Source organism: Ctenopharyngodon idella, chromosome 16 (genome assembly GCF_019924925.1).
Source record: "Ctenopharyngodon idella isolate HZGC_01 chromosome 16, HZGC01, whole genome shotgun sequence".
In the NCBI taxonomy this organism is placed as follows: domain Eukaryota; kingdom Metazoa; phylum Chordata; class Actinopteri; order Cypriniformes; family Xenocyprididae; genus Ctenopharyngodon; species Ctenopharyngodon idella.
The window spans coordinates 18,199,076-18,215,394 of NC_067235.1; positions in this window are offsets into that span (position 1 = coordinate 18,199,076).

The window sequence follows — 16,319 nt, forward strand, 5'->3', positions numbered from 1 at the left end:
AATTTAAAAGTACAGTACATTTTCATGGTTCAGTACTGTTTTTCAATTTTTGTAATAAAGTTCAGCACTATTTTATGTCTTATGTTTGTTCATTCAGTATCCATTTTAAAAACTATCAATTGATTAATCGGTTATTGGCCAGCGTGGTCCAAACTAGTTATCGTTATCTGTAAAATCCACTATCGGTCGACCTCTTGCCATTCTTAAATTAATCAGAATTATTCATCAAAATGGCCACAGTTTTCTGCTTAAATATCTACCAATTAATTGGCCTGGCTGACATATCAGTCTATCACACAATAAGCAATAAATTGACTCCAAAAATGTGTATTTTCAGTCCCTAAATAGATTCTCAATAGATTATTCTTTTATTCAAGCCAACCTAGAAAGGGCCTAAAAATGTTAAATTAATTATATATTGAATTAAAATTTAATTGAATATGAAGATGTTCTTTATTAATTTAATAATTAAATACTATTGTAAATGAACCATAAATATTTAATTACAACCACAGTCCATGTGTGGTTTACGCACTGAAATAAAGCAAGCAACAAGAAAAACTCAATTGGTCCAAATACGGTGTACTGAGGGAGCTGTAAGAACACAGCAAAACTCAAGCAGGTGCTGCGTGTGTTAAACCGCATGTGGCCTGAAACATAAGCAGTCTGACAGACTGGTGACAGTAGAAGCTACTGATTGGCTATAAGCCAAGTAGGGTGTGTTGCCATGGCAGTATAGAAACGTTTCACCTGGTTAGGACTGTGTCAAGAGGTGTCAATGCATTCCTCACACCCCAAACAGAAATGAGAAGGTGTTACCAGGCTCTTCCTAATCAGCCAGTCTATAGCTGTATATGAGCCCCAGGCGTGCTTCATCTCAGATCAGGGTTATTATAGTTAACCAAAACCATACTTAAAATAAACCTTAACTGAAATAATTATATAAAAAAACTAGTTATTTTATTTTAACTAGTTGTCATAACAAGATTTCTCTTTTTCCATTTAGCTTACTTTGATGAATAGTACAAAAATAACTAAATCGGAAATAAAATTATTAAAAATTATATTGACATTTAAAACTAATAGAAAGACAACAAAATTTCTAAAACTTTAACTTAAAATGAAAATGGAAAATTTGAAAAGCTCATTCAAACCTATAAAAGTATGTCTAATATTAAAATAACACTGTCTCAGACAAATCACTCCTGTTATAGGTTTGTAAAAGCAGTAAACTGATGTAAAATCCAGCTTAAAGTTAAACTAGTAGCTGTTTTTTAAAACACGGAAGCTGGTTTCTAGCTGGTCTAAACTGGTCCTTAGCTGGTTATTAGTTGCTCCAGTAGCTGGTTGACCATCAAACTTGTTCCAAAAATTGCCTTAGACCAGACAATGACCTTGATTTTGATTTGATTTTAATTTATTTGACAAGTTTACAGACTGTACAAAATAACAAGTATCCCATACACTTTAAAAAAGCCTTCTCAGACCAGCTAGAAAACAGCTAATGGCTTGATTTCACAGACTGGGCTTAGATTAAGCCAGGACTAGGCCTTAGTTAAATTAGTATATTTAAGTAATTTTTATAAATGTGTCTTAGAAAAAAACAAAACCATTAGCATCTTGTGATAAAACAATGGCACTGAGATATTTTGAGATATGTCATGTGCATGTTCCTTCCAGTTAAAACCGCCCAAACATGCATTTTAGTCTGGGCTTAAACCAGACAAACATGTTCTAAAACACAGCTACCATCTTAAAACAAATTTTACTGAGAGATAAAACTAAATAGTTTTTATTTTAGTTATAAAATCTTCAGTTATCAACATCACATACAGAAAAACAAATACAGATCTGCTACTATTTGTGGTACCAAAATGCTTAGTGAACAATGTCACTGAACAAATGAATAATAAAGCCAATAGTATAAAAACATCATTTATACAATTCTACTACCAAAACCAGCAAGCTGGCAAGAAGGGTTTCCATGGCTACTTCCATGGGAAGTGATGCATTGGTGGTACCAAGCAGTAATTAATCTCAAGGGTCCAGTAGGGCTGAACCCCACAGCTGTTGAGCTTGTCCATATGTTTCCATAAGACACTAGGGGGGGCTGCTGGAGGAGGACATCAACAAGCACAGAGAGGAGATACAGTCCAAGTACTCTTTTAATTCTTTTTTGTCCACATTAGAGACTGTTTATAAATATATTAATTATGAAAAATGATTTGTGATCTGGAAAGATTTAATATGGACAGTTGTCCACTAACCTGTGACCTCTGTACTACAGAATTAAGCATTAATATAAAACCACAAGGTGGTAATGAATTAAAGTCATTTGTTAAATAAACTATTAAATGAATGAAAACAAACTAGTTATCAAATGGTAAATTACTAAGAAATAATTGTAGCTAAATACTTTCTCCTCAGTAAGGTATCTATATAAGGCATGAACTCAATGGAGAGTTCTGATTTGCTGAGAGGGCGGAGTCAGTCTGAGAGGGCGGAGTCAGTTCTGCAGACAGAAGTGTCACTCATGGGAGAGGCTGCTCACTGCAGAGCAAATAGGTGAAGCTTGAGGTCCAGCCACACCCTAACCCTACCTATAACCCTATCTCTCCCTGAGTCCCAATGTGAATACTATCCATCCTAAATAGTATGTAATGTGTCCCAAAGCATAATATGTTGAAAAGAGCATGCCAAAAGTCCCCGGATGGTCTACTATTTCCGGTAGATTTTTCGAAGCGTGGATCTGCGCACACTTTAACGACTAATATTGCCCACAATCCATTGCGTTTGGAGGAGGTTTATGTGTTAAAGTGTTAAATAACTACAAACATGGTGGATGTTTGTGACCGATGGTTAAGTAGAAAGGTATAAATAAAGGGGTTTGAGTGACTAATAATCAACATTTAACCTGATAAAAAATATTTAATCTTATCTGTGTTATATTTCATCTGCAACAACAATGTGAACTTTTATAAAGATCAGTTTGGCCATAAACTTTTAAATGCATCATACTGCAAAAATATGAGGAGAGTTCTCCACATGAAAGACCCACGACTGGCAGATCAATGTGCTGCTTACTTTTCTCTTCAATATGGTAGGACAATAAATTAAATGAAATGTGGAGGATGATTGACAAGATGATTGACAGGCCTATTTATGATGACAGAACTACGCGACAGAGCGTCCGTTAAAGAAACAATTTTATGATGTGATAGTATGTCCCAAAGCTTGCCTACTCTTCTGCTCAAATGTATTTTTTCTTCACAAAAAGAGTGCATACTTTTAGGATGTAGTACAAGTTGGCAAATTGTAGGTCAAGCTCCACCCATTAGGGTTCACAGAGGTGGAGCTGGACTTGAACGAACTCCACCCGTGACGTCCAGAGAGGGTAAGCTGGGCGTCATATGGCTCTGTTGCAGTGAGCACCACTTGCACTAATGACCTGATGGTGGTGACACTAGGACATTTCATATGATTCATGTATTTTTTTTATACTTCTGTCTTTGTATATCTATGTAAAATGGAGGATAAGATATATGAGCATATTTCCACATCATTAAATACATGTTTATCTTTCATAGTACAGGACCACCATTTGCTTTTGAGAGATGTTATAAATACACTGACTGCTTAACAGGCAACATACTATCAAATAGGAAAATTAATGGTCTGCAAATGAGAAGTGTCAGCATTCAAGTTTTTAACAGCAAAATCTGATGCGGTTTTCTAAACCAGCAGTTTATGGGCCCTGCAATGAGTTTAGTTTAAGTAATCTTGGTTGACAACTTGGCACAACAGCACTGGTTTACTATGTCAAGGCATAGTATTCAAGCGAATGCATTATTATTCATACAGTTTAAGTACTTCAAAGCTACTTCAGAAAACAGAACAATTGCCACTTGGACAGTGATGGGCAAGGTACAACATTTTTTTTAAGCTAAAACAAGTATGACAGCTAGCAGTTAGTTACTGCAACACAACTTAATATTCTGTATAAATACTGAATATTAAAAAAATAACCTGCTGTAATTTGACTAAAATTACATTACCAATGCTGTGTGTGTATACTAAATGATTACCACGTTCATTAACAACTATATTTACAAGGTAGGCCTGCACGGTGCCATGGTAAGGGAACGCCTTTCTATTTCTAGTGCTTTCGTCTACTGTTCGTGTTTTGATTTTTTTTGTGACTGGGAAATGTTTTTACCTGCAGTACTTCAAGCTGCACGTGCTTGCAGGTGTTGTAGGAACTTTTTCATGGCTGGAAACTGGCAAACGCATTTGCAGATTGCAGGTTCACACACCGAATTTTACGAAGCAAGAACAAACAAATCGGTATACGACCGAAATTAATCAGACCGTTTTGATAAGCCGTGAAGTCGATTCGTTTAAAGCAATCGAATCGTAAGAATGAATCTTCTCGAATCGGTTCAGATAATTTTGATAACCGGTGACTGATTTATTGAAAGCAAATGACTCGTAAGAGTGCTAATCGGGCGTCGCCAGTTCTACTAAACAGCCTGCTAATGCTAATATTATATATTAATATATTTGTAGTAGTAAAGTGCTCCCCAAAACTGCACCTGGGTTTTGCATATTTAAAAACGCATCTCTCAAATATACTAGTTTAACACTTCAGTATTTTTGCCCCACATTATCAAGTTTTATGACTGCCTAAGAAACAAAAGCAGTAGCCTAAAACTATTACTTAGATCATTATTTAATAAAACAAAGACATACATTAATTAAATTAGTTTGACTAGTTATATTGTCTCGTTAAATCATTTGGGGAAGCTTGAGGAAAAAACTACTGAGGCTGTTTTAGCTGGTTCTGCAAGAAATTGTAGTATTTAGCGCCATCTTGTGGAAAGATTCTTCCTTGACAACCAACACAGGCCTTGATTTTGTGTGCACCAGACTGTTATGCTTGAGGGCCTATAATCCTATAAGACACTTTAGAATTTGACTTCACCTGATTATTTTTCATTAGCACATTTAGCATTGTTTTTGAATTCCTTGCATAACAGAATCCTGTCCTTGGCACTAACGCACTTATAACAAAGTCAAGTAAAGTCACCATTATTTATATAGTACTTTTTACAATGTAGATTGCTTCAAAGCAGTTTTACAGTGATAACAGGAAAATAATGTAACAAAGTTTGTTTTGGCTGTACAGCAGCTCTAGAAGAAAACAGTGTCATTGTCCAGCTTAAGTAAGTTCAGTATTGATTCATTTCCATTGTAAAAACCATTAGTTATTAATTTAGTTAATTTATCTACTACACAGCAGCTCTGGAGAAGACAGTGATGTCATCGTCCAGCTAAGTTCAGTTCGCATACAATGGTGTCAATGCAGGCAGATCAGTAATACTGTTGAATAATAGGTGAATAATAATACTTTGAATAATAATTCTTCAAACGTTTACACAGTATGTCCTACGCCTACCCTATTCAACTTACGGAAAAAATTTAACTGGCGCTGCGTTCGTTCCGTAAGTAGAATAGGGAAGGCGTAGGACATACAGCGTAAACTTTTTGGAGAATACGGAAATGCGGTTTTGGCGGAAGCACTTAGAAGGCGAATATTTGTTTATATAAAGCATATACATTTACATTTTTTTTTTCGAAAATTACTGATCGTTTCGCTAGATAAGACCCTTATTCCTTGTCTGGTATCGTTTAAAGCCCTTTAAAGCTGCACTGAAATTGTAATTTTGACCTTCAACCGTTTGGAGACCATTGAAGTCCACTATAAGGAGAATAATCCTGGAATGTTTTCATCAAAAACCTTCATTTCTTTTCGACTGAAGAAAGAAAGACATGAACATCTTGGATGACATGGGGGTGAGTAAATTATCAGGAAAAGTTTATTTAAAAGTGGACTAATCCTTTAAGTACAGCAGTTTAAGTACATTATAGAAGTATACTTTTTTCACCTGGGTTGTAATTTAGATATATTTTTAAGATGGAGGAAAGCGGTTTCACAAATGCTAGAGCACACCCAAGTTGACGACAACAAAGACTCAACAGAGCAGCCATCAAGTGTTAGACAGTATTCTAGCTTATTACGTGCAGAGGTTTTTGATCCAATATTTAGAATCACTCTTTTTTTCTGAATTTAGTAGTAGGAAATTACTAGCTATCGAATTTTTTATATTAGCTATGCATTCCGTTAATTTTGTGAATTGGTAAGTTTCATCAGGGCGCGAAGAAATATAGAGCTGAGTATCATCAGCGTAACAGTGAAAACTAACGCCATGCTTCCTAATGATATCTCCAAAGGGTAGCATGTACAGAGTGAAAAGCAACAATCCTAGTATTGATCCTTGCGGTACTCCATACTGAACTTGTGATCGGTATGACATCTCTTTGTTTACTGCTACAAACTGATAACGGTCAGATAAGTATGATTTGAACCATGCCAATGCAATTCCACTAATGCCAACATAATTTTCGAGTCTATTCAAAAGAATGTTGTGGTCGATATGTCAAATGCAGCACTAAGATCCAGCAACACTAATAAAGAGATACAACCACGATCTGATGATAAGAGCAAATCATTTGTAACTCTAATGAAAGCAGTCTCAGTACTATGGTACGGTCTAAATCCTGACTGGAAATCCTCACAGATACCATTTTTTTTCTAAAAAAAAAAAGAACATAGTCATGAGGATACTGTCTTTTCTAGTATTTTTGACAGAAAAGGTAGATTGGCCTGTAATTGACTAATTCTCTAGGATCAAGTTGTGTTTTTTTAATAAGAGGTTTAATAATAGCCAGCTTAAAAGTTGTTGGTATAGTTATCCTAGTGACAAAGATGAATTAACGATATTAAGAAGAGGACCTATGACCTCTGGAAGCATCTCTTTCAATAGCTTAGTCGGTACAGGGCCTAACATACATGTTGTCGATTTAGATGATTTAACAAGTTCAGACAATTCTTCCTCTCCTATAGCAATGGATGAATGGAATTTTTCCTCAGGGATACTACAATGCACCGTCTGACGCGATACTGTAGTAGACAGTTGCATAGTCTCTCTAATTTAATCAATCTTGCAAGTAAAGAAGTTCATAAAGTCATTGCTGCTGTGCTGTTTGGAAACATCAGAAGTTGAAGCTTTATTTCTCGTTAATTTAGCCACTGTATCAAATACCTAGGGTTGTGTTTGTTTTCTTCCAAGACAGTCGAAAAATAAGCAGATCTAGCAGTTTTTAAGGCCTTTCTGTATGCAATAATGCTTTCTTTCCACAAAATGCGAAAAACTTCTAGTTTTATTTTCTTCCAGCTGCACTCCATTTTTCTGGCTGCTCTCTTTAGGGCCCCCAGTGTGCTCTATGTACCACGGTGTTGGACTATTTTTCTTAATCTCCTTATATCACAAAGGAGCAATGGAAAAGAGAGAGTCAATAGTTTCTGTTGCAACATCGAGTTCTTCTAAGCTATCTGGTATGTTGAAGAGATTAAACTGATCAGGAAGATCTTTAGTAGTAGAAGTGATAGCTCTACCATATTTGTAACAGGAAGTTGGTTTTTCAACCTTGGCTAAATGTAGTACACAGAATTTAAATCTGGTTTTAGCCAGGTTTCTGTCAAACACAGCACATCTAGGTTATAATCTGTGATCATATCATTTACAATAAGTGCTTTTGAAGAAAGGGATCTAATATTCAGCAACCCAAGCTTTATCATTTGTTTATCTATATTATATTTGTTTTTTATTTGTTGAACATCAATTAAATTTTTACCCTTAAATGTTTTTTTTGTTTTTTTTTACTTAGTATTAGTATTTACTAATTCGGAGAGCAGACACAGTCTCTTTGTGATGATTTCTTGGTGAGAGTCTCTTTGTGGACTCACCATATGAAACCTGATCAGTCAACATGCTGGTTTTGGTTGTTTGCAGTATTTAAATGAAATCTATCACAAACTGAAGTCATGGTTGGCAAGTGAAAGTGGTGACTTCAGGATATTTGTCAGAACTTGTCCCGTAATAGTTTCTCGGATAAAGTTTGCTAACAGGTTCACTGTGTAACTGTTCACAGCTATGAAACTTGAAAAGCAAATAGATTGCATTTAGATTATTTGAAAATACAAACATTTGAACAATATAGTACAGTTGTATTAGAGAAAGAGATGAGGATAAAATGAGAATAAAAAAAATCATCCTATCTTCTTACAATAAAAATGTAAGAAAATCCTTTTAAAAATAGAATATAAAAGAAAAACAGGAAAACAGAAATGGCCTTAGAAGTGGGTATCATTTGTGAGATTGTGAAAACAATCTTTACAAACTAATACATTTGATAAAAAGCCACCTGAGTAGAGCCTTCTCACCTTCCCAGAATCTTTTATTTTCATTCCAATGGGTGATTCTAATGTTTGTGTTAAGACAGTAACGCTCAGTCCATAAAAGTGAAATCTCATTTAAATCAAGCAAAACATGTCAAGATGAAACTGCTGATAAATGTCTAGAGCATGTATGGATTTGTCAGTATGCAAACCTCATAGCTTCATATTCTTTTAGTGGTACAAAAACTCTCAAGACTATAACAATAAAGAACATAAAAACTGAAGCAATGGAAAATATTAACCTTAACTCATCTATAAAGAATTTGAAAATATGCTCTTCATACTTTAAGGGAAAATAGCAAAGAGAATAAATTAAATAGGTTAATACTTTTAGCCTGAAATGTTATGCAATTGTTATGTTATGCAAAAAATGAATGACCTGTCTAACAATACTTGTGCTGTCACTCAGGAGTTTCCCGTAACCGTTTTCAAGCCCTTCCTAGTCTTGTCTCCCACCCTTTCACTTCAGCACATGCTCATAAACATAGATAGTAAGATACACAGCACTCAGTTCTCCTGTCTCCTCCAGCATGTTCACACGGCTGCTCTTTTTCTGGTTGACTGGGGCTTTACTGCTGCCCCTGAACTGGGGTAAGTACAAAACTGCCCCCCTTAACCTGTCACAGACATTCATGCATATTATAGGATGCCATTTTGTCTCTACATTTCTTCTGCAGAGCAAAATACGTCTTTCCCTTTGTAGCTCTTCAGCTTGATTTGTTTTCCTTTCTAAATGGATTTGCCTTAAGCCTACTTGGGTTTACTTAGCAGAAAAGTAGGCTACCGAAGAAATGTCAGGATGCTTTTATGCTGTTTTACTGTTTCTCTTAGCAATTTGAGGAACAAAATGTGACAGGGTGATCTGAAAACATGTGGTGAGCAGAGACTTCCTTTCAGTCATGCCTAAGAAATGTTCTATTATCACATATAGGAACTAAAATTGATGACTACTATCCGTCAAAAGTCTGGTCAAAAGTGACTTTGATTTTGTTACAAAAAATGTATATTTCAAATAAATGCTGTTGTTTTGAACTTTCAATTCATTCTATTCAAGGATCCTGAAAAACTGTATCATGATTCCCTCAAAAATATTAAGCAGCACAACTGTTTACATTGGTAATAAAAAGAAATGTTTCTTGAGCACCAAATGATTTCTGAAAGATCATGTGACACTTAAGACTGGAGGAATGGCCATTACAGGAATATATTACATTTCAAAATATATTAAGATAGAAATCAATTAATAATATTTCATAATTTTACTGTTTTTTTGTTTTTTGTTTTTTTTTACTGTATTTTTGATCAAATAAATGCAGCCTTGGTGAGCAGAGACTTTTTCAAAAACATAAAAAAATGTTACTGACTCCAAACTTTGAACAGTACCCCATACATAAAAAAGTAAACATTTTTATTTATAAGTGCAATTCTATTCTACAGTTGCTTCTGATGTGATAAAAAAAAAGTAGGTCCATCGGAGGGGTAACAAATGAGCCAGCATTGGGCCTTATCTGTGGAGGGGGAAATGACTGGCATTGTTCACATAGCATTTGCGGGGAATTTCCACCGCAATATTGCGGACATTATCTTCATCCTTAAGAATTACAAAGGATTTGAGAATGCTTGAACCCTGTTCTTGGCACATCAGAACTGAAGCCAATATGCCAACAGCACTCAACAGCAGTGCCCGAGCATAACAAACATGATATTTAAAGGAATAGTTCCCCCCACAATTGTCATTGTTTTTTCATTATTCCTGTATGACTTTCTGGGAGAAGTTTTGTATATAAAATAAAATATAAAATAAAAGTGAAAGGTGAATTTGGAGCGACATGAGGGTGAGTAAATGATGACAGTTTTTTGGTTGAACTATTCCTTTAAAAGGTGTTAACAGAGGTTCTGCAATGACAGTGTACTGGCCTCTGATATAACCAAGAAAACATGAAGAAACATATCCTCACTGGCTTCATCTTACACTCAACAAACTATAGCCCAAGGTAGTGTGTCTTAATAACAAAAGAGGGAGGGAGAGAGGGAGGGGGAGATGGAGAAAAGGATATCGGGGAAAAAATCATTGTTTAATCTTCTTTTAGGTTAGAGCACATCTATATCGTGTTTCTGCCTGTTGTAAAATGTAGGTAAAAGTGAGCAATAGAGTTTGCCAAGGCCAGTCTCATTTGTTTCTGGTGGGACAGACATTGTAAAGAGGTCTCTTCTATGGGACCATGTGTGAAGGCCGGTTCCACTGAGGTGTCCTTCCAGGAATAATGTAGTCCTTTTCAGTAATGAAATTACTGACAGATTGTTCGAGCAAAGTATTGCTATAGCTTGAAATACAAAGAAATAGAATCCTTTTTAAATAAAAAAGTAATATCACTGTTGAGAATGATGGAATTTGACACAATGGACTTGCATTGGCATGCTTAAAGGGATAGTTCACCCAAAAATGAAAATTTGGTCATGATTTACTCATCAAGTTGTTCCAAACCTGTATGAATTTCTTTCTTCTGTTGAACACAAAAGAAGATATTTTGAAGAATGTCGGTACAAACAGTTGATGGGCCCCATTGACTTAGTATTTTTTTTTCATACTTTGGAACTAAATGATAACAGGATTTTTTTGGGGGGTGAACTATCCCTATCTTTTCCTGAATAAATAAAATGGAAAAGCATCAATAAATGAAAGAAAGAAAATTAGAAGGACACAAATGTTCATTACCACAGAAAAGTCCATACAATTAGGAAGGTCGAGACTGTCCTCCTCCAAAAAATGACCCTATAGGTCGTTTTTTCAAGCACCTTATTACGACCTATATTTACGTTTTAAAGTCATGTGCCATCTAGCTGGCGTAAAAATAATGACAGTGTTGTGTTACTTCTGTCGTCATGAAATGACGTATGACTGTCATTACCAATCAAAATGCGTGTTCATTTAAATGCAATGTGTGGACTTTTTACACGGACCCTTACCCGCAATTTGTCCTATTTCCATTTAGCAAAACTCATTTTTTATTAACAACTACACCTATGGGTCATATTTCAGGGAGGTGACAAACGACCTATATGGGCGTATTGGTTGGAGGACATGTTGGAGTCTACATCCCATAATCCTACCCAATACCTAAACTTAACATCTACCTTACTAACTATTAATAAATTAGGAGTTTAAAGTTGTAGTTAATAATTAGTTAATAGTGAGAACTGGACCCTAATCTAAAGTGTGACCAAAAAGCCAATTCTGGACAGAATCTGTTTTTTATCTTGTGGGTGACCTATAAATTACAGACTCTACAGGCTGTTGCCCTGGAACATCAATCCTCTATCTGTTTTGTTATCTGACTCTTATTCTCTCACTGATCATTCTTTGGAATGAATAATAGCATCACTTGAACACATGCCCAGAACAGAGAAATCATACATTTTCCATTCTTGGCTGAAGTTAAAGATGTTATCAACAAAATGAATAATAGTTACCCAACACCCAAATAGTTTTAATTAATAAAGTTACATTGACAATAACATAATTCAAATTCAAAGATGTATTTATTATTTTAATTTCATGGTTCTCTGAGTACTTGATTGGTCACTCTTAGTATTCTTCATTTAAAGCTAAAATTTCTAAGAGAGCTGTCTAATATATATATGTATATATATATTTTAATAATGACCTAAACTTTATAATTTATCTTTGCCCCATTCAGGGTTATTAAAGTTAACTAAAACTAAAACCATAAAACACTTTACACGTTAACTGAAATAAATAATAATAAAAAAAAACCTTAAATGTAAACGTTCATGTCAGCTATTTACTTGACATTTTTTTTTAATTAGTTTAACTTGATGTACTAAAATAACAAAAACTACAATTTTATAGACATTAAAAAAAAAAAAAAACTTTAAAAATAAACTGAAAACAAAAATAAATAAAATCATTTTATTAATCAAAATATGATTAAAAATTATAATAGTATCTCAATGATACTAAAATAACACTGGCCTCATTCAAACAATCTACTGACAGGGTTCATTTTGCTATAAAGAATGTTTAATTGTACATTATCCCTTACATATATGCTTATTGTTGTAAGATTCATTCAAAAGAATCAGAAAGGCATTGCAAAGAATTAAAGCTCTTTCAATAGACATTTCCCATCAAAATCAATGAAAGAGAAATGATTTTGTCAAATCCTCTCAGGTACTGCATTTGTCAATGAAGAGGATGAAGACATGATACCAACACCAGACTATGACTACAATAACTTTACGTTCGACTACTATTCGTACAGTAAGTTACCATGTTATTCTTAACTACTGGTGAGTGCATTTAGCCAACAAGTCTTCTGAGGTCATTTTCAATAAGATCTGAGATTGCGAGTCTATCTGATGTGATACGATCATACGAAGTGTGATACGAGATACGAAGTACCAGATAGATGGTCTGACAAACATTATTGCCATGGACAACAGAAATATCTGACCTCTCAATGCCACGATTTTGACCAATCAGAATCGAGCATTCCAGAAGTCTGTGTAATAAAAAATTACGGATATTATTAACCAATAGTCAAAACTATTTAGACGCTGTTTTAGCAAACTAAGTTTTGGTCTGGCTCGATTCTGGCATGTGACACTTCGTTTTTATGATCCAGTCCTATACAATTTGTACAATTCCCAATGGATAAAATTCTATGCCTTACATTTTAGCAAAATACATGTATTGCCAAAAATGTAACTGTTTTTTATGGCTTGTTTCCATTTCAGACGAAACATATGAATCGTATGAAATTCTCCGGAATACTGGAAATCAAGGGAATACGGTACAGTGGCACACTCTCTATTAATGTTATCCAGGCATCACATTTCTAAAAGCCTAATTAACCACCTTCTTTCTTTGGTACTTATGACAATCGAACTGAATAGAACTAAATTGGCTATGATTGCCACTGCATAAAGTGAAGGAATATATAATTAAACAGACACATAAAAGGAATGATGACAGGAAAAATGTAAAGATTTACCAGAACAAAAAAATGGGTCAGAGGAAACTTAAGAACATCTCTTGAACAAGCAACTGCTTGATGGCTTTGTTTTACCAAGAATGCTGCAGGCCAAATAGGAAATCAAAGAGCAAACTGTCTTAACTGCGAGAAAATATTCTTACTGACTCCCTATTGAACTCTTGCTGTGTTTTTTTAGAATTCAGTTTCAGTGTATAAACACTATGGAATATTAGCAGGATTGCTGGTGCTGCAGATCTGCCAGCAAACATAAAAATGACAGTTGACAATGGTGAGTTGAAACAACCAATCACAAGTGCACTGTAAAAGTAATGTTTCATTGGCTCTTATTTATCTCTATGATTCTTTACAGAACATTCACAGCCTGGAATGAAAGTTAGTCTAATAGAAATGCACTGTTCATGCACAAATCTACATTTAGTCAAAGCTATCTATCACAGAGATTGAGGAAACTGAGTGCACCGTTCTGCACTGTTAGTAGACCATGATAGTCTAGATACTAGCAGCAGTGTGATGATCCTTTATTATTGTGCTACATGTCAGATAAGATCCTCACAATCATGTTTTGTTTTATATTTCAAAGATATTATGCTGCTGATGTCATCTAAGAGGAAGGACTGGAACATCCTTTCACTGTCTGCACACTGTGGTATCAATACCGACATTTTCACTGAATTAAAGTCTGGAGCTTTGAAAAAAAAAAAAAAAAAAAAATCCATATAGGCCTACTAAAAATTTGTGTGTTGTTGAAACTTTTATATCTGAATTGAAATAATCACAGATTGTATACTATTTTAGATGTCTATTCATTATCTACATTTTTCTAACAAATGTAACCTTTATTCTCACACTGTCATGCTTTTGCAAAAAATGTTGAAATAAATAATTTTTAATACATGGTGGCCTGATTTACACGTCTGCAACTTTCAGCTCTAAGTGTGAACTTTATTTATATATTTCAAAAATTCTTAATGAAGTATCAAAATAATAATTGAAGAACAATGGAGGTTATTTGGGCTTTGTCAACATTTTTGCAAAACGCAAAATACGTACATATCACTGCAGTTTCTAACAGAAATGAACACTAGAGGCAGTAAAACAGCAAGCACTTTTAATCGTTTTCACACAATTATGATTACAGGACCAGACTATGGATTAATTAAGACTTGTTTTTACGTGGCTCCTTGTACAATAATGTTATGACCTCAAAACACTTTTTACCATAGTGTATGATTTGCAAACGAATATACTTTGGAGTTTGGATCACTTACCCAGCTCCAGATGTTCAGCTTTACTGACAAGCTTTCTCTGCTGCTCAGCTGGTACAGAATTGTATTTGCGATGCGAAGAGTTCAGGTACGAATTCCGTGAAAGACGAGTCACGGTAAAAGAGCTCAAAGACAAGAGTTCAAATACAAGCTAAAATACCATGGTTACGATTGTGTTTTTAGGTCACATTTGCTTTTGTTAACACTATCGGGTAGGTTTAGGGTTTAGTGTAGGTGTACGTTATTAAACGTGACGGAGCATTAAGCTTTTGGCGCCACTCACTGGACAACCCGGAAGCAAGTTAGCATTTTAGGACTTCCGGTTCCATCGCACTAAAGTCTATGGGTTTTTTGAATGGGTTTTTGCTAAATCGCCTGAAATAAAGTCTGTGGTTAACAAAGCCTCTAAATATTTTCACGTTTTGATCTATGACATAAAACACACCAGTTATAACCTGCTTGTGATTTTTTTAAAACCTTTATTGTGTCTTAAAAACAGCGTTTCCTAACAAATTGCTAAAAGGGACTACTTCCTTTGTCGGGGACTTTAGACGTCATCATGACAAACAGGACATTTGGACAGCATTTCTCATGAAAAAGTGGATAAGTATTCATACACAGCGCAGATCATAATCAGCGAGCATGTTTTTTTAAATAAAGTTGTTTTTTTAATAAAGTTTGAGGAAGCTTAGTGGTGGTTACGTTGGTCCGCGACCATGCTGTGCTGTAGTCCGTTTATAGCCTAGCTTTTTATATCTAACGACTTTATTTAGGCTTCGAAATGTATAAATGTTGTGTTAACTTGTAAAGATTATCTTGATAGACAAAACGTGTCAGTGTCATAACCCTTTGTTAAACACAGAGCTTATTTTTTGCGATTTTCCAAAAGTCTGTGGGAAAAATGCATAGTCTTTCGATCGAGAGAACCCCGCTAACTTCGGGGTTGGCCTACAAAAACACATCATCCCTGAGGTACTCTATAAAACATTGTCATATTCACGTTCATCTGTTCTGGAGACACGATTTTAGCGCCACTCACTAGACATTTCACTTTGAAACTGTCGCGCAACGTGCACGACGCAACGTATGTTGCGTTTTGCAAAAACGTTGACACAGGTACGTTTTTTAATGAGCCTGGGCTGTATTATTTACATTTAATCATTTAGCAGAGGCTTTTATCCAAAGTGACTCACAAATAACAATGTGCAAGTTGACTCCCAGTTAGTCTAGCACAGTAGGCTACACGTTTTTTTTTTTAAACAAACAAAAAAAAAATAGAAAAGAAATATAATAGAATAGTATGTGGCAGTATTAACAGGTCAAGTGTTGACGAAAAGATGTGTCTTTAGCCATTTCTTGAAAGTGGATAAAGATTCAGCTGCTCGGGTGGAGTTAGGCAAGTCATTCCACAAGCAGGGAACAGTCCAGGTAAAGGTCTGTGAAAGTGATTTTGTGCCTCTTTGGGATGGAACCACAAGGCACTGTTCACTTGAAGAACGCAGGATTCTTGAGGGCACATAAGTCTGAAGTAGTGAGTTTAGGTATGAGGGTGCAGAGCCAATGGTCAATCTGTAGGCAAATATCAGTGCCTTCAATTTGATGCAAGTGGCAACCAGTGCAGATTTATGAAGAGAGGTGTGACATGCGCTTTCTTCGGCTCGTTAAAGACCACTCTCA